General features: G+C 38.7%; 1 long non-coding RNA gene across 1 annotated transcript; it reads right to left on the reverse strand.

Moving 5' to 3' along the window:
* Positions 1-10,183: 10,183 nt before the first annotated feature.
* Positions 10,184-21,215, reverse strand: LOC119265796. The gene is made up of 3 exons (XR_005131737.1): positions 20,999-21,215; positions 11,464-11,542; positions 10,184-11,056 (listed from the first exon to the last, which is right to left on the reverse strand). It is a non-coding gene; the product is annotated as an uncharacterized LOC119265796 (long non-coding RNA).
* Between the last annotated feature and the right edge of the window lie 1,997 nt (positions 21,216-23,212).

The following is a 23,212-nucleotide window of genomic DNA, read 5'->3' on the forward strand; positions in this document are numbered from 1 at the left end:
CTTTTTAAGGAAACAACTTGTTCTGCGATTGCCAAATCAGTCACATGACCAAAATTTCTTATTGAAGGCTAAACTGATGGTAAAATGGCCCAAGAGCAAGCAAGAACTGAAGACCGCTGCAGTGAAGTCCTGTCAGAGCCAGGAAATATATTTAGCATCTAGTGATGTCTGTGTTCCAGACTTCAGGCAGTCATTTACTGCAAAGGATTTGCAACCAATGTTAAAATTGATTAATTTGTAATTGTCAGTTTGTCTAATTACATTTGAGAACTCAAAAATGGGGAGCATATGTATGAAAAAAAAATGGGCAGCACGGTGGCATGGTGGGTAGCGCTGTCGCCTCACAGCAAGGAGGGCCTAGGTTCCTACACCATAAATCCAATTTGGAAGTAATTTTCCCCAAATTAAAACTTTACCTACAATGTAGTATGGTAGACAACTAAAAAAAAAAATCTAACTTTCTTTGATATCCAAATACTATGTACCTGACTGTATGTATATATATATGTATATATATATATATATATATATATATATATATATATATATATATATATATACATATATATATATATATATGTATATACATATATATGTATGTATGTGTGTGTGTGTGTGTATGAACAAAATTTTAATATTAGTATTTGTCGACTTTTATTGCATATACAGTCATTAGTCATTATTAGAGTGGATTTTAACACTTGTGAAGTAGCCTCATTAACACTGGCAGACCTTGCCTCTGTCTTGACCTTGAATTTTACCAGTGTTGTAACAAAAATAGTTAACGCCCAGTCTTGCCAGCGCTTTCTAGCATTCAAGTGGTCTCCAGTGACTGTCGGGGTCTGTTGGAGATAAATAGCCCCTAGCTGTGTAATTGAGGAAACACAGGGCTGGCATTCAGGCCTTATCTAAAAGACACATGTAGTGCCCCGGGACTCATACTTGGCCCCCTGGCCTTTTTTATTTTTCCTTTCTTACCTCAGTCTAAGCCCATTGTCTTATGAGAAGCAGAGATAAAAATGAAATGGCAGACAGGACTAGTGCTGTTAGGACGATAGTGGCCTGTTTGCTCACAGGGAAGGTCCTATTTTGGTAAATGTGGTCTTGGGCTATTGTATTTGGTGCTTGACTGGGAGTGATGGAATTAAGGGCAGGAAGGAAGAATTAAAAGCCTGTTTTTAAGGCATCAGACATTGTTAGCGCCAGTGTCTGGAATGAATCAGACATGTTGGGTCTAATTCGAACTGTTGTCCAGTCTGCTGGAAGCAAATTAGAGTAGAGCAGAAAATGTCTAGCCTTATTCTCATTAGATTAAGCTTCAGTCAACTGGGTGGAGAGGAAAGATGTCACACACTCACAGTGAAACGCGAAGGATCGCTTCACTTAGAAATGCTTATACAGCTCTCCTAAAAAAATCAGTTAGTTTCTACACTGCAAAAAAATGTTTAATATTTTTTTGTGCAGTTTACTAGCCATCATTCATTATTACCAATGGATGAAATTATACACCAAACAAATATTCCACATACATATTAATGGTATATAATTGGGCATTGCACATAATGCTAAATTAGTGATGTGTGCTCGCATTATAAATAAGAATAAACAATGGAATGAATGAATAAATAAATAAAACCTTAAAGAAACCTGTACTCAGATACAATTAGACTTAATTAAAATTTCACAATAATATTTATCACATGCACGCTTCGTGCTATAATCATTACACCATGATGTTTTGAGATGTTTTTTCCATAGGTTACAGTGTTGCTGTTATTTCCAGCAATCCAAATTCAATTCAGAGCAACTACAGAGCATTTCCTCTCTCAGGAAAGGGACATGAAGTCATGTCTGCTATGTCTCAAGAATAACAAAAACATCAGTCTGTAAATGTCCCATTGTACAAATTATTTAGATGCACAGTGGACACACATTGTGAACTAACAATATGTGTCTTCTAACTGGAGCCTCAGTGCTCTGATGTGCTGCTGAGTTCCTTCCTTTGTTCTCAGAATGTTGTTTTTTGACAGGTTTTCTGTACAAGGTTCAGACCACAGTGCTATCTGAATCTTAAGGTGTGAAGAGATATTACTACAGCTGAAAGGTGCATGTGTTAAAATAAGCTGTTGCAGCCACTAAAGCATCTGTGCTAGAACTGTCAAAACTACTCATGCAAGGGTTTCTGTATGAACACGGTGCTAAGGATTTCCTCTCAATTCAGCTTCTCAGAAGCGACAGTTGCTCAGCGAAACCGTTACCTAATGTGTCTTGTTGTAAACTGAAGTTATACTGTAGATGTTAGTGTCTAGTCTAGTTTTCTTTGATAATACTGAAAGATACTCATGATTTTAATATTTTGTGGACATGTGAGATGCACCATCCCCAATGTCTTCCTGCGATCCCATCCCACACAGCACCTCGGCCTGTCCTCACTGTGCACTTTCTATCTCTTTCATGTTCCTCTATAGTCATAGCACCCCAGTTTCTTTTCTGTGTTAGAGGAATACAGTACACGAAAGGCAAGAGTTGAGCAGGTGATTAAACCACTGATTGAAAACAGGTTTATTTTATTGTAATCCTTTGAAACATATTTTTAGAGTGAATAGGGGAGCCCCTGCTAGTATCTCACAGTTTTCATACATAATGGAAAGTACATTGGCGTCAACCACATCCTTGGCACATCTGGCAGAGTGCAGTCGCTCTTTCCCACTTCATTTATTTGACCTTTTTAAATGATGTATCTTCAGTCATAATCACCCCACACTGGAAAGAATTTGCAGCAATGTTCAAGCGTTGAAAGAGCTGCTACAGTGGTTTATTAATGGTTTATTAATGGTTATTAATAATGGTTATCAAAAACAGAAACACTTATGACACAAAAATAAAAAAGGAATCATTGACTTTTTGCTTGCCAAGAAGTGCCCACAATCATCTATACTGTTAAAGCTCAGATATTGTTGGGGTAACTTTATTTGGAGTGATCCTTTGTGGATGATTAATACATTCTTAACAGATTATTAGTAACACATCAACAACATATCAGTGAAGTAGCAGTAGTGAAGTGTCTGAATATTGAAGTAAGTATCTTGGAAGTGTTACTTCCATTACGCAAAACCTTACCCAACACTTAACCCTAACCCTGACCTTAACCTCAACTCAAAACCTAACCCTAAACCTCATATGTTTTAACATGCTACTGAGTGTCTGTTGTTTGTTTGTTTTTTAATAAAGAAGAACCACTCAAAATTGAATATCTACTTATCTTACTTTTTCTTCTCTATCATTCAGCATTAACCCTGTCAGCTTCAGTGGATAGTCACTGTTGTTATAACTGCTTTATAATGATTTTAAGGCGTTTCTGACCTAATTCAATCATTTCCCATTCAAAAGCACTTCATAGGGGTAGATGTATTATAAAGTGTTAACCAATATGTTTATTATATATTCATATTTCATATGAACTATTATGTGTGTGTAAGGCACATGGTGAGAGTGATGTATTTCAAGCATGTGTCTATGAAATATCAGAGTTATACAAAAAGGCTAGAAATAAAACGTATGAAATACAGATACAGGCACCGTATTTAGTACATATAATGTTTAGTCTATTATTGATATATTAATAAGATTATACTGCTGCATTTATATTATGCTCAAAGGAGATATAGACATGAGGTCAGATTTTTGACTGGTAGGACAACACAGCAGTTCACATTTTGCTGTTGATAATCCAAACTGTCAGTTGTTTCTTTCGTAGCTTGAATTTGTCAGACGTTTTGGAGATGACAGAACACACTTTTAAAGGGCCCATATAATGGAAAAACTATTTTTGAAATAAGAGTTTGATATAGTAAACATTGATATAGCTTCAAAATGTATTGTTCACTTCCCAGCCAAAACAATCCATACAAACCAGGCTGAAATAAACAGTGTTGAGTTCATTATCAATCTATGTATATCCTCCAATTCAGCCTACAGCAAATTAGCTCACCATTTCTCCATTCAAGTGATAAGGAGTGATTCAAGCATGGACTTGGTTTTTGAACACAGAACAGCCAGAAAAAATATACAGAAAACAGAGGATATGAGCCATATCGTTTCCCACCACTTCCAAACTTTTCTAAAACAGTTTCTGAAATGGTCTACAGTTTATATCCTGGAGTCATCCACTGGCATTAAATGACTGAGACTGAATTAATTAATGGCATCTTCATAGAAGCTTCTTGCCAGTTTTTAGAGTATCACAGTGTCAGTTAATCACAATAAAATCTAATCTAATGTACAATCAAATTCAGTCAAATCCAGATGTGTGCACTTCTAGAGTTTAAGGAATGATGCGTCATAGTGAACTGCAGTTTATCTTTTATCAGATATCTTGACTTCAGTACCACTTTCTAACGAATATTTTTTTGATAGCTTCAATTAATTACAAAACATATTACATACACTACCATATCTCTTCATATAAACCAGCCATTAGGGGTGTACTTTGTGTACTTCTGGTGTCGGTCCCAAGCCCGGATAAATGGTGAGGGTTGCGTCAGGAAGGGCATCCGGCGTAAAAGTTGTGCCAAAACTATCATGTGGATCACAAATATGATTGCCATACCGGATTGGTCGAGGCCCGGGTTAACAATAACCGCCTCCGGGGCTGTTGACCAGCAGGGTGCTGGTGGAAATTGGACTACTGTAGGTCGAAGACCATCAAAGAGGAGGAGGAAGGCAGGTTAGAAGGCAGCGAGAGAGAAGGAAAGGCAGGAGTGTGGAGGTTAGAGTAGGGACTCTGAACATAGGGACAATGACTGGTAAACACAGAGAGCTTGCAGACATGATGGAGAGAAGGAAGGTAGATATTCTGTGTGTCCAGGAGACCAGATGGAAAGGAAGCAAGGCCAGGAACATTGGAGGTGGATTCAAACTGTTCTATCATGGTGTAGAGAGGAAGAGAAATGGAGTAGGGATAATCCTAAAGGAACAGCTTGTGAAAAGTGTTCTGGATGTAAAAAGAGTGTCAGACAGGATCATGAGCCTGAAGTTGGAGGTTGATGGTGTAATTTTGAATGTGGTCAGTTCATATGCACCACAGGTTGGTTGTCAGTTAGAGGAGAAAGAGGAATTTTGGAGTAAGATGGATGAAGTGGTAGATGGTGTCCCTAGAGAGGAGAGATTAGTGATTGGTGCAGACTTCAATGGACATGTTGGTGAAGGGAACAGACGGGATGAAGAGGTGCTGGGTATGTATGGTGTGAAAGACAGAAATGCGGAAGGTCCGATGGTTGTAGATTTTGCAAAGAGAATGGAAATGGCTGTGGTGAACACGTATTTTCAGAAGAGGGAAGAACACAGGGTGACATACAAGAGTGGAGGGAGGTGCACACAGGTGGATTATATCCTTAGCAGGAGATGCCACCTAAAGGAGATTGGAGATTGTAAAGTGGTACCAGGGGAAAGTGTAGCAAGGCAACATAGGGTGGTTGTCTGTAGAATGAGATTAGAAACAAAGAAGAGGAAGAGAGTGAAGACAGAGCCGAAGATTAGATGGTGGATGCTGAAGGAGGAGGATGGTTGCAGGCAGTTCAGGGAAAAATTGCAACAGGCCCTTGGGGGCAGTGAGGAGCTACCTGAGGACTGGGAAACTACAGGTGGTGAGAGAAACTGGCAAAAATGTGTTGGGTGTCGTCTGGTCAGAGGAAAGAAGACAAAGAAACTTGGTGGTGGAATGAGGAAGTCCAGGAGAGTATTCAGAAGAAGAAGGCAGCTAAGAAAAAGTGGGATAACCAGAGAGATGAAGGAAGTAGGCAGGAGTACCGTGAGGCTAGACGCATAGCGAAAAGAATGGTGGCAAAGGCTCAGGCCTATGATGAGCTGTATGAGAGGCTGGACAGTAAAGAAGGAGTAAAGGACTTGTATCATTTGGCTAAACAGAGAGATAGAGCTGGAAATGATGTACAGCAGGTTAGGCTGATAAAGGATAGAGAGGGAAATGCATTAGTGAGTGAACAGAGAGTGTTGAGTAGATGGAAGGAGTACTTTGAAGAACTAATGAATGAGGAAAACGAGAGAGAGAGGAGGACAACCAGGGGAGAGGTAGCAGATCAGGAAGTGCAGAGAATTAGTAAGGTGGAAGTGAGGGCAGCTTTAAAAAAAATGAAGAATGGAAAGGCAGTTGGTCCAGATGACATACCTGTGGAGGTATGGAGATGTTTAGGAGAGAAGGCAGTGGACTTTTTAACCAGGTTGTTTAACAAAATCCTGGAGAGTGAGAGGATGCCTGATGAGTGGAGAAGCAGTGTACTGGTCCCCATTTTTAAGAACAAGGGTGATGTGCAGAGCTGCAGTAACTACAGAGGTATAAAGTTGATGAGCCACACCATGAAGGTATGGGAAAGAGTTGTTGAAGCAAGGCTAAGGCGAGAGGTTCAGATCAGTGAGCAGCAGTTTGGTTTCATGCCCAGAAAGAGTACCACAGATGCAATTTTTGCATTGAGAGTGTTGGTAGAGAAGTACAGAGAAGGTCAGAAGGAGCTACATTGTGTCTTTGTGGATCTAGAGAAGGCATATGATAGGGTGCCAAGAGAGGAAATGTGGTACTGTATGAGGAAGTCAGGTGTAGCTGAAAAGTATGTTAGGGTGGTGCAGGACATGTATGAGGATAGTGAGACAGTGGTGAGGTGTGCAGTTGGAGTGACAAATGGTTTCAATGTGAAGGTAGGGTTACATCAGGGATCAGCTTTGAGCCCCTTCTTGTTTGCATTGGTGATGGAAAGGTTGACAGATGAGGTCAGGCAGGAGGCTCCATGGACCATGATGTTTGCAGATGACTTTGTAATCTGTGGTGAGAGTAGAGAGCAGGTGGAAGAGAATCTGGAGAGGTGGAGGTTTGCACTGGAGAGGAGAGGAATGAAGGTCAGTAGAGACAAGACGGAATACATGTGTGTGAATGAGAGGGAGGCAGGTGGAAAGGTATAGATGCAAGGAGTAGAGGTTGTAAAGGTGGTCAACCATCCAGAGCAATGGACAGTGTAGAAAAGAGATGAAGAAGAGTGTGCAGGCAGGATGGAGTGGGTGGAGACGGGTGTCAGGGCTGATGTGTGACAGAAGCATAGCAGCAAGAGTGAAAGGGAAGGTTTACAAGACAGTAGTGCGTCCTGCTATGATGTATGGTTTGGAGACTGTGGCTCTGTCTAAAAGACAGGAGGCTGAGCTGGAGGTGGCAGAGATGAAGATGCTGAGATTTTCCTTGGGAGTGACAAGGATGGACAAGATTAGAAATGAGCAGATCAGAGGGACAGTGAAGGTGGAGCAGTTTGGAGATAAAGCCAGAGAGGCCAGGTTGAGATGGTTTGGACATGTGTTGAGGAGGAATAGTGGATATATTGGGCAAAGAATGTTGGAGATGGAGCTGCTGGGTAGAAGGAGAAGAGGTAGACCTCACAGAAGGTTTATGGATGTAGTGAAGGTGGACATGGAGATGGTTGGTGTAAAAGTAGAGGAGGCAGTGGATAGGGCAAGATGGAGGCAGATGATCCGCTGTGGCGACCCCTAAAGGGAGCAGCCAAAAGAAGAAGAAGAAGACCATATCTCTTTATATCTATAGTAAAAATCCAGTTTGAAAGAATAAAAAGTCAGTTACATATGTGCTCTTTTTGTGCAAATCTTTGTTTGTTTACTTATTTCTTTATTTTAAAGCATATCTTGTCCTTCACTTTTGTTCCTGCTCAAAGACACATGATTCAACTCAGTTGTCAGCTAATCAGTTAATTTAAATCTTTATTTGGATTGTTAGAGCAGCGAAACCACCAAACCGTGTGGACCCACTTAGTTTTCCACCCCTATTTTAAGGCTTGTTTTTAACTCAGGTTACAAAAAAATTCCAAAACAACACATTGTCATAGTGAGCGGTCTGGAGTTTGTAAGGCTGTCTTCCGAGGTACTGGTAGTGTTATTAACATATAACGTAATATATGTAATGCACATAACAATGTAATAATATTACACTATTAAGTCCAGTCAGCAGTGTAATTTTAAAACAAACATGATTTTTGTGTGTTTGCTCACTAATGCTGACCATGTATGTATTACAATTTGGCATATAATGGCACAAATGTTTTTTTTTCTTCTCTACTTATAGGTTGTATTGAAGTCATTTAGTTGGAAATACTAAAAGTATCAAATTTCTAGTTGTGAACAGTGCAGCTGAATTTAGATGTAATTGAGCAGCTGAGGAAAATTCTCTGTTTACTTCCATGCTGCCTGGAATACTCTTATACTATGGGGAAAAACCCTGTAATTATCAGATTACACTACTACATTGTCTTCTGCCACAGTTTACACCATGGTACTGTAATTAGTGGCTACTGTGTGAATTGTGTTGTTCCAAAAGCTGATCTGCTGCCAACACTGTAATTTTTTCTGGAAATGTTATTGTGCTCATAAACAGTTCAGTGTTGTGTGTCATTAAGTACTTTAAATAGAGTTACTGAAAAGGCAGAACTTTTATCTAGTACCCTTTGTTATATTCATTATGAAGCGAAAGTGGCTTTTCCCATAAAGAACCCTTCAGCAGCACTTCTGACAAAGTCATTTAGCAACTATTTATATAGAGCTGACATTGTTATTATTCAGTGTCTCACCCTATTGTCTCCAAATACTGTTTTTGGATCAGCTGGAACAATAGAGGATGACATGTTAGGCCTCACTTTTCCTGTGTGCTAGTATAATTCATGTTCACTGCTTAAAGGTCAAGCCTGGCTAAAAATGGACATTGCGGAAATTGCTTTCTTAAAAGTGGTTCTATGGGCTCAAGGGGTTAGCTGGACTGCTTGATCACTGTTGTGGTCATCAGGCCCCCCTTGTTTTTTGACAGCTCTTGCCACCTCTGATGAAGAGATTGGATCTGTCCTCAGGCTTTCCTTCTTCTGGACCCAGAATAGAGTGTCTTCTTTATGAACTCATGGAAGAGCTATGAAGGCTCCAGTTGAAGAGTAAGAGCATTCAGCAACTGGCATCCACATTGCATCAAGTCAAGTGGTCTATACTGATATTCCTTATTATAGCTTGTAGGCATTGGAACAAAATATTATTTTTCAGGCCCCATGACCCAATTTCGACATCTGCATCCCTCCTTTTTTACAGAAAATAGGTTTAGTTTGTAATCTAAATAAATCAAGAGTAATCTGAGGTTAGATTTTGAGTGTTCAAATCAATTTTATTTCAAGCTGTTTTAGCTTTTAATCCTATTTTTCAGTTTACAACAGATTTATGAAGGAAGAAATTTAATATTTACAAGTGCCATTTTTTGTAAAGATCATGCTAAATTTTAGTTAAAGTTAAAGTTACATTAAAGTTACATTTATATAGCGTTTTTCCCAAACCCAAGGTCGCTTCACATAGCATGGGAAAAAACAACCAAAAAACTACGCAGTGGAGGAAACTTATGTTAGTGAAGCTTGTTACTCGATTTATAATGAAGTCTTTCATTCTTACCAATGAGAAATTGTATGTTAAAATATAGCATTTTATATAGCAGGAATGATATTTTTAAAATATGTTATTTCTAGCACCAATAACATTTTCTGATAAAGAAATGTTGTTTCTTATTTACATGTTAAAAGCATCTTTACCAAAACATTTACTATTATATGCCAGCATTTCTCCCCTTAAAATTTTGTTTTATTTGATGCATCGTGTCCATTTTGACAGCTAAACAGAGTTTCACTTGGCGTAGGTCTTTGTATGTATGACCTCACATATATATGCAGGGTTGGGATAGCTAATGAAAAATTAGTATTTAGCTACTTTGTAGCTATTTTCCCAAAGTGTGTAGCTAGCTACAACTTAGCTACTTTTCCAGAAAAAGTGGTGGATACTTTTTAGCTACTTTCAAAGCGTGACTGTCAGAATGTAGTGAAACTCCACTTGACACACCAAAGAAGCCCAACTGACAGTGTGAACAAGGCACTGCATTTAATGATGTGCCAGAAAGAAACACACAATTGAAAAAAATATACAAGATCACCAAAAAGTAAGTTTAAGTGACCAACAATCAAACTTACACACCCAAAGGCGTGATATCCAACAAACATTAAGACTAAATGCAAAGTCAGTCATTCCAAGTTTTTACTAACAGAAATAAACAAATACAAACCAGAGAATTTTGTGCAAAAACATTTTTTACTGTTGAAATAAAACTGCTCCAATTTAAACATTTTGGCAAGATACACTGATCAGGCATAACATTATGACCACTTCTTTGTTTTGACGTTCATAGTCTATTTTATCAGGCCACTTTATTAGCTGCACCTGTTCAATTGCTTGTTAACACAAATAGTTAATCAGCCAATCACATGACTCAATGCATTTAGGCATGTAGAGGTGGTCAAGACAACTTGCTGAAGTGCAAACTGAGCATCAGAATGGAGAAGAAAGGTGATTTAAGTGACTTTGAACGTGGTGTAGTTGTTGGTGCCAGACGGGCTGGCCTGAGTATCTCAGAAACGGCTGATCTACTGGGATTTTCACACACAACCATCTCTAGGGTTCAGAGAGAACGGTCAGAAAAAGAGAAAATGTCTAGTGAGCGGTCAGTTTTGTGGACGAAAATTCCTTGTTGATGTGAGAGGTCAGAGGAGAATGGGCAGACTGGTTCCAGATGATAGAAAGGCAACAGTAACTCAAATAACCAACCAAAATTTCAGCTGAGTAAAAGGTTAAAGCAGAGCAAAGTAAGTCTGAGTTTGGGTTTATATTTCTATAGTAGCCTACAGTAGAACATCAGCACATACTGAGACATACTTACAGCCAAGAGGGTAAAACGGACATAAAATGTTGTGGCTCCAAAGGTGGTTTCAGTTTTTGTTGAAAGGACAAAACGGCTCTTCTTAACATTTCAGTGGCGACCCCTGAGTTAAGCCTCCTAGTTAGGGGTGATCAGCGCGTGGGGCGAGCACATGCATGAGTGCTCAAACTGTCCACAGCTCAGTCATTACTGCACAGTTGCCACCAGCCCAGTGAACGACCGCGCTCTGTGGTTCATTTTGCACCAATTGATTGAAGCCTGTAACGAAAATGTTCATTATAGCTACACAAAAATCTGTAGGCGCTACACCTACTAGCTACATTTCATACAACTGTAGCAGCTACAGCTACTAACTACTACTATTTGTAGCTAACTACAAAAAGTAGCACACTACTTAGCTACTCCTCCGTCCCTGCTTATACACTGATTTTAATTCCCTCTTTTCTTTGACACAGATGAAAATATTGCTTTGTTAAAAATACACCTGTGTGCTAATCACATCATGGTGACTTTATAAACAGGTCTCATCTTTTAAGGGAGTTTATTACTAAGATCAATCACTGTAAGAACTTAACAATCTCAGCCTTTTCTGATTGCTTTCCTTCCTCATTCCTGAAAGCATCTCTAGTGGAAATAGCACAAGAAACATGTTTTATGTGGAATACCTGTTTCATGGCTGTGGTGTAGAGTGTTGTCTAACATGCCAGTCCAAAATCTCTCATAGGTGTTCAGTTGGGTTGGCATCTGGTGATTGTGAAGGCGATTACATCAGTTACATCATTTTCATACTCATCAAACCATTCAATGATCCTCCCGTTGTGGAGGAGGGCATCGCCCTCCTGGAGTAGACCTCTCACATCAGGATAGAAATGTTACACTATAAGATAAATGTGACCCACCAGAATAACGCTGTTTTGATTTTCAGTGACCTTTCCCTGTGGAACGAGTGGACCCAACCCATGGCAGAAAAATGCCCCCTCACAGCATAACAGAGTCACAGGACACCCTCACTGTAGGGGTCAAGCATTGAGGCCTGTGCCATTTTATTGAGAAGAAAATGGTGAAGGATGACTAATATCACTTTTTCCATTTCTCTGTAGACCAGAGCTTAGGTGTTTTTTTTTAAGGTTTTTTTTTGCACCAGTGACCTTTCAAACATGCATTTGACTTTGTAATGAGAGGTTTATATACTGTTACCCCACTGTAACATCCCTTTCTGTGTGGTTGTGGTTCTTGCTGACAATCATCTTATGCATCACACTAATGAACAGGCATCATGGTCATTAAATGTACACTTTTGGCCACTATTTCTGACCTGTTACTACCCGATTTGAACCAGAAACCCAGTTGGGTTTGGTCTATGTATGTGTGAAAGTATATGTCAGCCAACCTGATTTGGACTAAGTATGCACAGGAACATTGACATACCTTTAATAACCCAAATCAGTTTTCTAGATCAAATCAGGTGGCGACACGACCTTATTTACTGATGTCTTTCCCATAGATCTAAATGCAGTTGAGCCAGTTGAGCAGATCATGTTGGTCTGAGGCATCATGGTCCAAATCTATGTCAACTGGGTCTTCTCAGCTCTTTCATACATACCAGACTGGACAGTGGGATGTTAATTGCTAAATTGTATCTGATAGCTGCACTCTTTATATTTTTTCAGCTCATTTATTCATGTTTTTTTCTTTTAACTTGTCACCCATGCCTATTTTAAGACCACAATCAGTGAAGAAAAGGTGATTACACTGACAATTTTTTCATTCATTGCTTGTGCTTACATTATGTAATATGTTTAAATAAAAAGCCTCAGTGAATGACAGTAAACACCAACCTACTCACTTGGAAGGTTTGCTGGCTCAATGTGCCTTCACACCGTTGGATCATAATGATGTGTCTGGAAAATTTTGCTCCATCTGTCTGTCAGAGCCTAATGATGCAGATGGGAAAATGTACTTTCAAATCTAACTTTGCTCTCTTGTGGAGATAATGTCTTATTGCTTGTGGTTTCCTGTTGGAAGTTTTTGCAAAATACATGTACCTTCTCAGTACTCCCCTTTTATCTATTACTTGGAAATGAAAGCAATATTAAAATAAGTGAACTCTGCCAACATTCCTGTGGTTGACAGGATACCTTTATTTATTACACATAAATGTTCAATATGGAGATAAAGCATGCACAGGAGTCCGACCAGTTACACACAAATGTTTAAACTTAGAGCTTAAATCCTGTTATTGAAATCTTCTTCGGGAAGTGTCACGCATCTTTACACACCCAGAGAGGGATCTGGTGGCGCCAGCTCCTGTTAAGACTTGCTGATCTCTCCTTCATGTTATCAGTTTAAAAGGGAAGAATAGCTGACTGTTTTTGATAGCACACCAGGAGACATTTCAGCTGAATTTGCTCACGTTTGTCTTCCCATATTGTGTGTATTTTGGAGAGGAGCCAGCATGTTGCTCTTGCTTATCGGGCCTGTCCTCCACTAGCAGGCCGCACTGTCACGGAATCTGCCCGGAAACCAACCGACGACTCAGCATCTTAGCTACACCTCTTTTTTTTTTTTTTTTTTTTTTAACAATGTCTTAAAGTCACTCAGAGTGGTGCTGGGGTGTGTGCTGCCGCCATGATGGCAGGGTGTGTCACACTAAGAAAGTGTGCTAGCTGTAATCTGAACTAGGAGTGCTCCTGTTTGTTATTCACTCGTGTTTATTAGTCACTTTTCTTATCTTGAAGTCAATGCAGTGCATAGTCCAAAGTGGTTTGCTGTGAAAACACACAAATACCATGAAGTCTGCTTTAGGCAGTCGTGTGTCAACAACTTATCACCGCTGTCGGAACAAAACCTTGTATCTCCAAAATGGTAACTTTACAGGAGAAGGAAAAAACAGACATTACTTTTAATGTAAGTCAATGGAACCAGACTTTTTTGTCATTTTTGGTCATTTATTTTGGTCCACAATATAAAGGATAACATGCATTTTCAAATTATGTCAAAAACTGAAAAGCAACAAAAATGGAGATACAAGGTTTTGTGATATGAGAGTTAGGAGTAGGTTTTGGGTTGAGGTTAGGAATAGGATTAGGGCCAGGGTTAGGTTTAGGTTTTAGGTAAGGTTGTGTTAAGGAAGTAACTTATTAACAACACAGCTACTTAATGTAAGTGTATCAATAGAACATCTACAAGATATTTATTCAATGTATTCAGACTGCTGCACCACATCACCAAAATGTTGTTGATTTGTTATTAAGAATCTTTCAAGAGTTTTTTAATCATCTACAAAGGACCACTCTAGATAAAGTCTTACTTGTGTTTGTAAGCATAAACAAAGATATGTTTAAAAAACATTCACCCATTCACTCCCATGTAAATTTCTCAAAATCAGAATTTGCTTATTTCAAGATTTTCTCTGTGTTTAACGTGTCCTAACTCAGGCGTTTTCTTCTCAATACTCACAACATTACACCAAAATAATCCTCAAGGGGTCTTATCTCACACCATCTATCCGGTTAAGCGATAGAGTAAACAATTCCCAAGTTATGACTGTTTGTTCAGAGGGTGCAAATCGGCCTCAAACAAGGGTTTCCCACTAATAGCTGCATAATAACAGAGTGACAGTTAATCTGAATCACTCTCCCCCCCCCTCCCCCCTCCCCCCTCAAACACATAAATCTCTCCCTCTCACACACACCACACACAAACACACTCAAACACACACACGTGTTCAGCTCTTTTCAAGCACTCTCGCAGTTTCTTTAGGAAATGCACATCTAGTTTTTATTTTTACCCCCATCCCGTCGAGAGCTCTGTACAGAATAAAAGAGAATGATGTATTATACTTAAACTGAATAAAACTAATTATCAGCCATTGTTGGCTTATTCTTTAACATTTACTTGAGGAACATATGCAGCTTTTTAAAATGATGGTACTAACAGCTTAGTAAACACTTTTGTTACAACTAGCCTATATTTGAACTTATGCAGAGCTGGTGTAACCAACCACAAGACCTGACTTGGCCTCCCCAGTCATTTACAAGTGAAAACTTCTATATGACACGTGACAGATCAACTGCAAGCTGAAAGAGTGAGGTGTTCTCCACAACCATGTCTGTCTTGGCCAGCCTATTTATGTACTTTGGTCAATCAATAATGCCCACACACACACACACCTACACACACCTCCGCTCCAGGGAGTAACTATACACTCCTTAACTGAAACTCCAGTCATTTTTTCCTGCCAAAGGTGTAACTGTCTGGGAACATCCCACCTCATTACTACTATGGTGAAATACAGAAGTCAAGGTGTATAAAGCCAGGATCAGCAAGCTGGATCTGAAGCTTCTGAAACACTGTAGGAGCAATTGGACACATCAAGTCTTTGAATGCAAAGTGCTGAGAGTCATTATCTCAAAGAACCTCATTGAAAAGCTGTGAATGGTGTTTATACGGGCTCTGTCCGTAAAAGAAATGACAACAAAATGTTTCATATTTGACTTCACAGTGAGAAAGCATAGTCATAAACATGAGCTTATAAATCCATGTTTCCACCTTTAACATACATATAGATTTAATCCATTAGGATTCATTTGAATAACAGTGGGATAGTAACGTCCTTGGATTACAGGATGTAATTATTGTGGATTTTCCAGGGAAATTCTGTTCACATGTGATAGCAGAGAGTCAATTCCTGCTGCAGTAACAAGTGCGTGCCAAGCCTTCAGAAACTCACATATAAAACACAGACAAGTTTGAACATGGTTACCTCTCACACACAAGTGTGTTCATAACGTACCATGCCATAAAACCATAGTCATCTGATTTCAGCTCTTTGCACCTTACACTATTTCCTGCACCTTCACCCCCTGTTAGAGAAAGCCACAAACCTGCTGATTGAGCATGTGATTATTTAGTCAACTTTAGCAGGCGTTGTATGTGGAGAATGTTTATGCCTCCAGACACCTTTGTTCATTTATATGAAAAAATTACAATTCTGAATTAAATAAATATTAGTGAGTTAACCAGCTAAATCTAGCTAATTAGAAAGTTGTTAGTTAATTTATTACTGTTAGCTGGCTCATTAGCTACCAAGCTAACTAATAATGTGCATTAGCTGATGAAATTTAAAAACCTTAAACTTTGTTTATCTTGAATTATTGTACAGCCTAGTTATTCTTATATGTCTTTCAGGTTCTAAATCTGGTTTCATAGCACCTATTAAATAACCTTCTGAATTAGCAGAACAGGGTGGTTTTGGTTCTTGCAGGAAACAGTTAGAGATCCAAAAAAGAACCTTTTAAGGAGAGCTTCAGTAAAGGACCTCTTTGGAAATGGTGCTGTGAAAAACCATTAAAAGTTCTTTGTAGAACAAAAATGGTTCTTTGAAGATCCTTCAAAGCTTCTTTGTGGAACTATAAATGTGGTCCTTTTTTGACATCACTCCAAAGACAGCTTTTTGGTTCCACTTAGCACGTGCATTTAAATTTTTTTTATACATTAAGCATTTTTTCCAGTCTAGTGTAGTTGAAAATGCGATCTGTTAACAGCACCTCAGAAACATATGTAATAGAAATAAACTAATAACAATGAGCTTTTACAAGCTCCTTAAATCAAACATTTCTATTATAATGTATGTTCACTAACTAACATAAGTTATTTGTAGGCTTGTGAGTATACAATCTGTCAGTCATCCACAGAGCTGAATGCTTGCATAATACCTGATAGCAGATTAATGGTTAGAGATCTTGGCTCTGAATTGGAAGTTAATGGATTTGGTTCCTCCGTCTTCCACTATCTTCCTCCCCAAGTCTCTTGGCCATACTTAACTGCTAAGCACCATAAACCATCTGCATGGTTGGCAAGAGTGACCTGTAAATTCCATAATAAATGAATGTTCTGTTGTTTATTGTTATAAAATGGCAGGAATACACCAGACTAACTCCCACAGCCTGTAAACCAGCAGTGTTGCTAAGTTGTTACTATAAATCTCTGAGAGTAGGTTAGAGTGTTTCCGTACAGGGAGATAGCTCATGATTTTGCTGGAGCCTTGTGTTTTAGTTCTGCCCTGCATTATGTAACTAGTGTAATGTAATGATAAGGCAGGGTTTATTATTCGAGTTTGGAGATTGTGAACTAGAACTCCCATCATCTTCTCTCACTCAATTATATGCTCTTCAGATCAAAAGGTTTTTATTAAGATGGTACAGAAAGAGATTTTGCATACTTGCGAGATAATAGCAAGCTTGCCTTGTGTGACAGCCTCTTGTTTGTGAGACTTTTTCACAGTTTTGTTCACCATAGTAACAGAGTCACTTCTTGTGAAGAACTGAACTGCGTTGGGAAATGTGAAGTAGCAAACGTTGATGTGTCACATCCCCTTGACAGCGAAACTACTGAACATAAACACACACATCTAGTAGTACTAGCCAGAAACCATCCCTTAAAATGTTTTAAGCCCTCAGTGATGTAACAAATGAGCTGCAAGTGAAGGAAAAGCTGATATTTACCGCAAATGTCAAATTATGAATTCTGCCCCACCAAAAACAGAATGTGTGTATTCGATTTCACTCTGGTGCTTTGATGTTTTATCTGATGTTCTACCACAGATATGTTCGTCAGTCTTTCTAAATTGAGGTAAAAGTACTGCCATTTTCTCATATCAGGCTGATGATGTGCATTTCCTGTGTCTCTTGCATTTCCTGTGGCCTGATACCGGATGTTCTGTTGGCCACTCACCTTTGAAAGCCTGTTTATCCAGCAACATTTCTTGTATAACATTCTCTATTGCACACTGTCTGCATAGTGTAATGTGCTGTATATATATTAAGAGTGGATGGTACACCTGTATAAAAACAAGTACCGGTATAACCGATATTATACAGCCCTGGTGTATACAGTATCATGGTTATGCTAGTGGTGATATACACTCCCCCCCCAACTTTCAGTCTTTCTTGTATAATGTGAGATTTTGCACAAAATGAAAGACCCCAATTCGACATAAACATCGGTCATTGTAGTTAACCACTTGAGTTAGAAAGTTGACTGAATAATTTGAAACTTATTGAGGATAGAGAGTGGACTTCTTCTCTGAACATGAAGCATGCTTATTCACCCAAACCACAAAGATGTTTCAACAGCTGATGTTGCAACTTCACTGAGTATTTTCAAAAAAGAGAAAAAAACAAATATAGATTATATCTGGTTTTTATCTCTTTAAAAAAACAGCACTTTAGCTGTTATTTCTGATATTTTCCCATGATTATACTAATAGTAGTGAAGCATCAAATGATCTAAAGAATGTGATGAGAAGAAAAAAGCTTAATTCATTGGACCGTCCAACAAAAATGGTCCACTGGAATGAGAATGAGACCAGAAGACAACAGAAAACCATTTAGTGATACATTCATATAGTGCATTCATGGAACTTTTGGAAGTTCAGTTAGAGACCGTTAAAAAGAATTACTGAGCCAGGCAACAAGTATTTCACTAGTTAGAGCTACCAACAAATCACAAGAGTAGCTGTTATAGAAGACAGTACACCAGCTAATCGCACACAACTGCAATAGCTGTGTAGAGACATTTGACAAAGAGTCCTCCAACTCTAGATCTGCTGTGAGTATTCATACTGTACTGGAGGAATGGGCCACCACAAGGATTAAATGTGTTTATAAAACATACTCTATTTCATAAACTTTGTTGCAATTAAATATGTTATTAAAATGTATAATCCAAACCTAATCGCAACATATTTGCTGAATGGCTATCATCAAATTCTGACATTTTGTCTGGGTGACAACCTTCCTAGAATTTATTTCCCAAGAAAGTTTTTAGGGCTAATTAAAGTAGTTTTTTATCAGACTGTAGAAATACAGTTAAGAGTGTTAAGTTAAGAGTACTTAAATGTTGAATGCTATTGCTTTGTTGAAATTGTTATTACTATTATTAATGTAAAACTACTACAAATAATACTAAACAACTATTATCACAACTACTACAAGTACTACTAGACTACTACCATAATTACTTCATCTGCTACTACAGCCACAACAGCTACCACCTACACTACTACCTACACTACTATTATTACAACTACTGGTTGGTTAGTGTAGTGGTTAACACCTCTGCCTTCTACGCTGTAGACTGGGGTTCAATCCCCAACCAGGGCAAGCACCATACACTATATCAATAAGAGTCCTTGGGCAAGACTCCTAACACCACCTTCGCTCACATGTGTAAAATGATCAAATTGTAAGTCGCTCTGGATAAGAGCGTCAGCAAAATGCCATAAATGTAAATTACTACTACAAATATTACCACTACCACTACTTCAATTAAAACTAATAGAATGTCTACAACTACTACTACTATTAACTACCACTGTCACTATCATAACTACAAGAAATATTTCTAAAACCACCATCACAACTACTTCAACCTTCAACTACAATTCTTTGACTACTACTGCTACTACAGTTATAACTACCACCACTACTATTATAACAACTACATGAACTACAACAACTACAACTAAAACTACTGCTACCACAACTACCACTGCACCTACAACTATTAATACTACTAAAACAACTACTATCAGCAATACTGTTATTACTTGTGTTACTACTAACTACAACAATTACTACAATAACTACAACAAAAACAAGCACTACTATAAATGCAACTGCTATTACTACTACTATGTGATAGAGTAAAACTTTACAAGTTTTGAAAATTGCAAAGACTAAAACTGACATATACATTTGAAATTCTGCGAAACATGCCAACTTGACCCTGTGATAGACTGGCGACCTGTCCAGGGTGTGTCCTGCCTTACGCCTGTTGACAGCTGGGACAGTTGGGGATGCCAATTTGAGGCAAGATTTATCAGTGGGGCTACTTACCCCAGGTACAGAGGAATATTACCCAACTAGTGGAGCAAGATGTTCTCTTCTTATGATTTACTTGCCTCCACAGCATTGATACAAATATGTCTTCAAACTCTTCATATTCAAATTCAGTCTGATACATTGCACCATATTATGTCTGTGATTTAACCAATCGAATACGCCACCACGCCACTCATGTCACACTAAGTTTGCGTACTAGCTGCCCCTGAGACCCCCGATGAACACTAAGTTCATTTCTGCCTGTGTGATTTGTGTATTAGGCCAGTGTGGATGTGTGCAAGTGCGTGAGCTCTGGTTATTCTCACTGCCCTGGGGGAGCGCTATCAGGATGATAAGACAAGAGTTGTGTACGCAGAGCAGTCTTCTTGGTTCTTGTGAGATGTCTCTGATGTTGCACAGATACCATTTTAACAAAGAGAATATTTACCGAACTGTGCAGTTCATCACAGCCCTACAACATGCAACCTTCTTTATGAGTGTTTTAGTTTTTGTTACATGCAAAGGTACATTTATAGGGCTTGAATTATTTAGTATTGTCATTATATGGCTCCATGTTCCCCAACTCCAGTCCTGGGGGTGAGGTGGGATATTATTATAGTAGTATTAGGTTGAATAAATAACATAAGAAAATACATAGTATATAAAATAATGCAAATAATATAAAATCTAAATATAATAAAATACATATAAATTATGGTAATTGTTTTTCAGTTTTCTACATAGAAATTTTGTGATGTGACCTTGTAACGAGAACATCTGGGCACAACCATGAGACATATTGGGCTAAATAAGGGTGGGACTATACACTTATTAGGTTGGAAACAAACTGAAAATTGTACGTCACAGTAGTGACTGAAAAGTCCTCCCAAAAAACTCTTTACAGTCATATGCAAACGTTTAAACACCCCAGGTCAAATTACAATTTTGTTGAATGAAATACGTAAAACAGTGAGAATGAACTAACACATCTTCTACAGAGAACAAACTGAAATATGGCATTTAGACATTTTATTTCACAATGTCTATTTATTTGCTAAGTTTAATATAATGGAAAAAGGTAAATATAAAATGTGCCATAACGTTTGCACAGACCGTTTTTTTCCAACATGTTTATTTCAGCAAATGAAAGTTAATTTTGCATTAAAATGTGCAAAAGTGTGCTGTGTGTAGAGGATGTGTTCCTATAGACACTTAGGAAATCAACAAAACATGTCATTTGACAAGGCGTACCCAAACTCTTCCATACGACTGTAGAAGTCAGGGCCTGCCCAAAGGGTGGCCCCATTTAACATACCTTCCATTGCAATAGCCATCTGCAGCCCAAGAGAGCACAAATGATCTCTGTCTCCAAGATTGGATAGCCCTTCCTCTCCCATCACTCAGTGTGGCACCGGTAAGCTGTGTTCTGTTAGCAGACGTGTCACAAATGGCACTTAGTATTCTCCTCTGAGCATGCTGAGCTGTCTTATAATGTTGCACTGGCAGCAGGTCGAAAACATGCGAGAGCTCTTCATGTGTCTCGGAGGAAACGTGTGCCAGCCTTCACCACATCAGCTTTGTAGAGTCTTGTGATTGGGAGGGGCCTGAATATTGGACATGACAAAAGGTATGGGGGGTGGTACACAGAATTGTTTTAAAACATTAAACCAGACACCTTTAGTTACTACCGACTTGTTTTTGATTGTGTTAGCAATTGTAGGCTGTGTGTTAAAAGAGCATTTACTGTTTGCATACCCTTGTCAGCGGCATATTATTCTGCATTCCAGGACTAACGTTTATCAGGTTGTCTCTAGATGTGTATACTCGTTATAAGATCATATCTGGCCAGGAAGATCAGTTAGTCTTATGTTAAAAGTTTAGATGCATTTTGTTTTGATGGTGTTTTGTGTCCAAATTTACCACTTCAGTTTATATTGCTGACTAAGTTTGCATTCTATTCATGAAGTTACAATTACACATCTCAAAGAGTTAATACAGCTATCTTGTCTTAATTGAACCCTTTACTGAGGTCTGTTTTAGTCAGAAGGCATCTCATGCACTTGGTTGCCAGACAACAGCTCACCCTCTGACTTCAGTTCACATTCATTGAGGTCTCTGTCAAGTTCCTTAACTGTGTCTATTCTCAGGAAAAAAAGGTATGAAACTGTCACTAGGACAGTACCCCTCTTGTTACTGGGGTGGTACCTCAAGGGGTTATCTATATGAAACATGTACCTGCATAGTAGTCTTATTTCTACCAGTGTAGGATCAGAGTAAAGAAGAAAAAAGTTTTCTAACATATGTATTTCTATTCCACTTAGTCTTGTACCATGTTCAGACTGAACACTGGCACCATCTGTTTTGTTTGCTGTATAATGTTATCAAATTATACTGCTTCCAGTGCATTTGTGGGAAAAAAATAGCCCATGAGGTACAGAAAGAAGAACAGAGCACTGATTGAGGAAACAGGATTTCAGTGATGTGCTTTAGTTTCAGTCTGCAGTCTGCACTGAGCTCGTCTGAGCTCCAGTTCCTGTCACATGATTACTGAATCAGTGTCACAGGTGGCAGTGAAACTGAATTCTGCAGCCTTGTGCATCTATTGGCCCATCCAGCTGTTTACTCAGCTGCATGTTCTCACACAGAGTACATGTCAATAAACTCCCTAATCTCCTATTAAAGATTAAAGAAAGCCAAAATCAAGAAACACAGCTCAGCAGCATGGACGAGTCTTTTAGAGAGGGACTGTTTTTTCTTTCATAGGGTGTAGCCAGAACACTCGTGTTGATCTTTGACGATCAATGATGACCTTAAAGTTCAGAGGTCGCCTTCATGTTCAGACTGGCCCTTTGTTTGGTTACACATCCATCCACACCCCTGCAAGTAATCTTCCATTGTGCAATGCATTGTGGCTGCACCCAAATAGGCTCTACATCCTAAAAATAAAATAAATATAATAAAAGCAGCGCTTTAAAAGTTATTGCACACCTGTGCCATATTCTTTGAACTGATGTCCTCATCCTCTGATTCATACTGATATTGCCTAAAACTAAACTGAACAATACTTGTGTAATGACTAAAAGTGTAAAGACAAGTGTAGTGCCTGGATGAAAATTCTTCACAACTGTGATTGTGGCAGAAATGGCCTTGCTGGTCTGTCAACAGGAACCACAGCTTTTGAAGGCCACAGCACAACAAAGTACAGGACAGAATGGCCAAACAACTTCAGAGCACTACTGAAGAAAAAACAATAGCACGTTTCTGCAAAACCTAGCAGGAAATAAGACAGTGAGCAGCACCAAGAAAGCAAACAGGGCTCTGATGTGATGCATGAGACCTGCAGGGTTGAGTTTCTAGTGTGCTATACAGTAGGGTTTTGCAGAGTCAAGCGATAACCAGTGTTAAAGAGGGAAATGTCCCCCTGGGTTATTTATATGTTGAGCCATCAAATGTCATCAAATTTCCTTTCATCACTTTCTTTGGTTTCTACTAGCCCTAACCACTGATCTATTGAGGTCTTTCTTTAAAT

The sequence above is a fragment of the Pygocentrus nattereri genome, chromosome 17 (genome assembly GCF_015220715.1).
Source record: "Pygocentrus nattereri isolate fPygNat1 chromosome 17, fPygNat1.pri, whole genome shotgun sequence".
Taxonomy (NCBI): domain Eukaryota; kingdom Metazoa; phylum Chordata; class Actinopteri; order Characiformes; family Serrasalmidae; genus Pygocentrus; species Pygocentrus nattereri.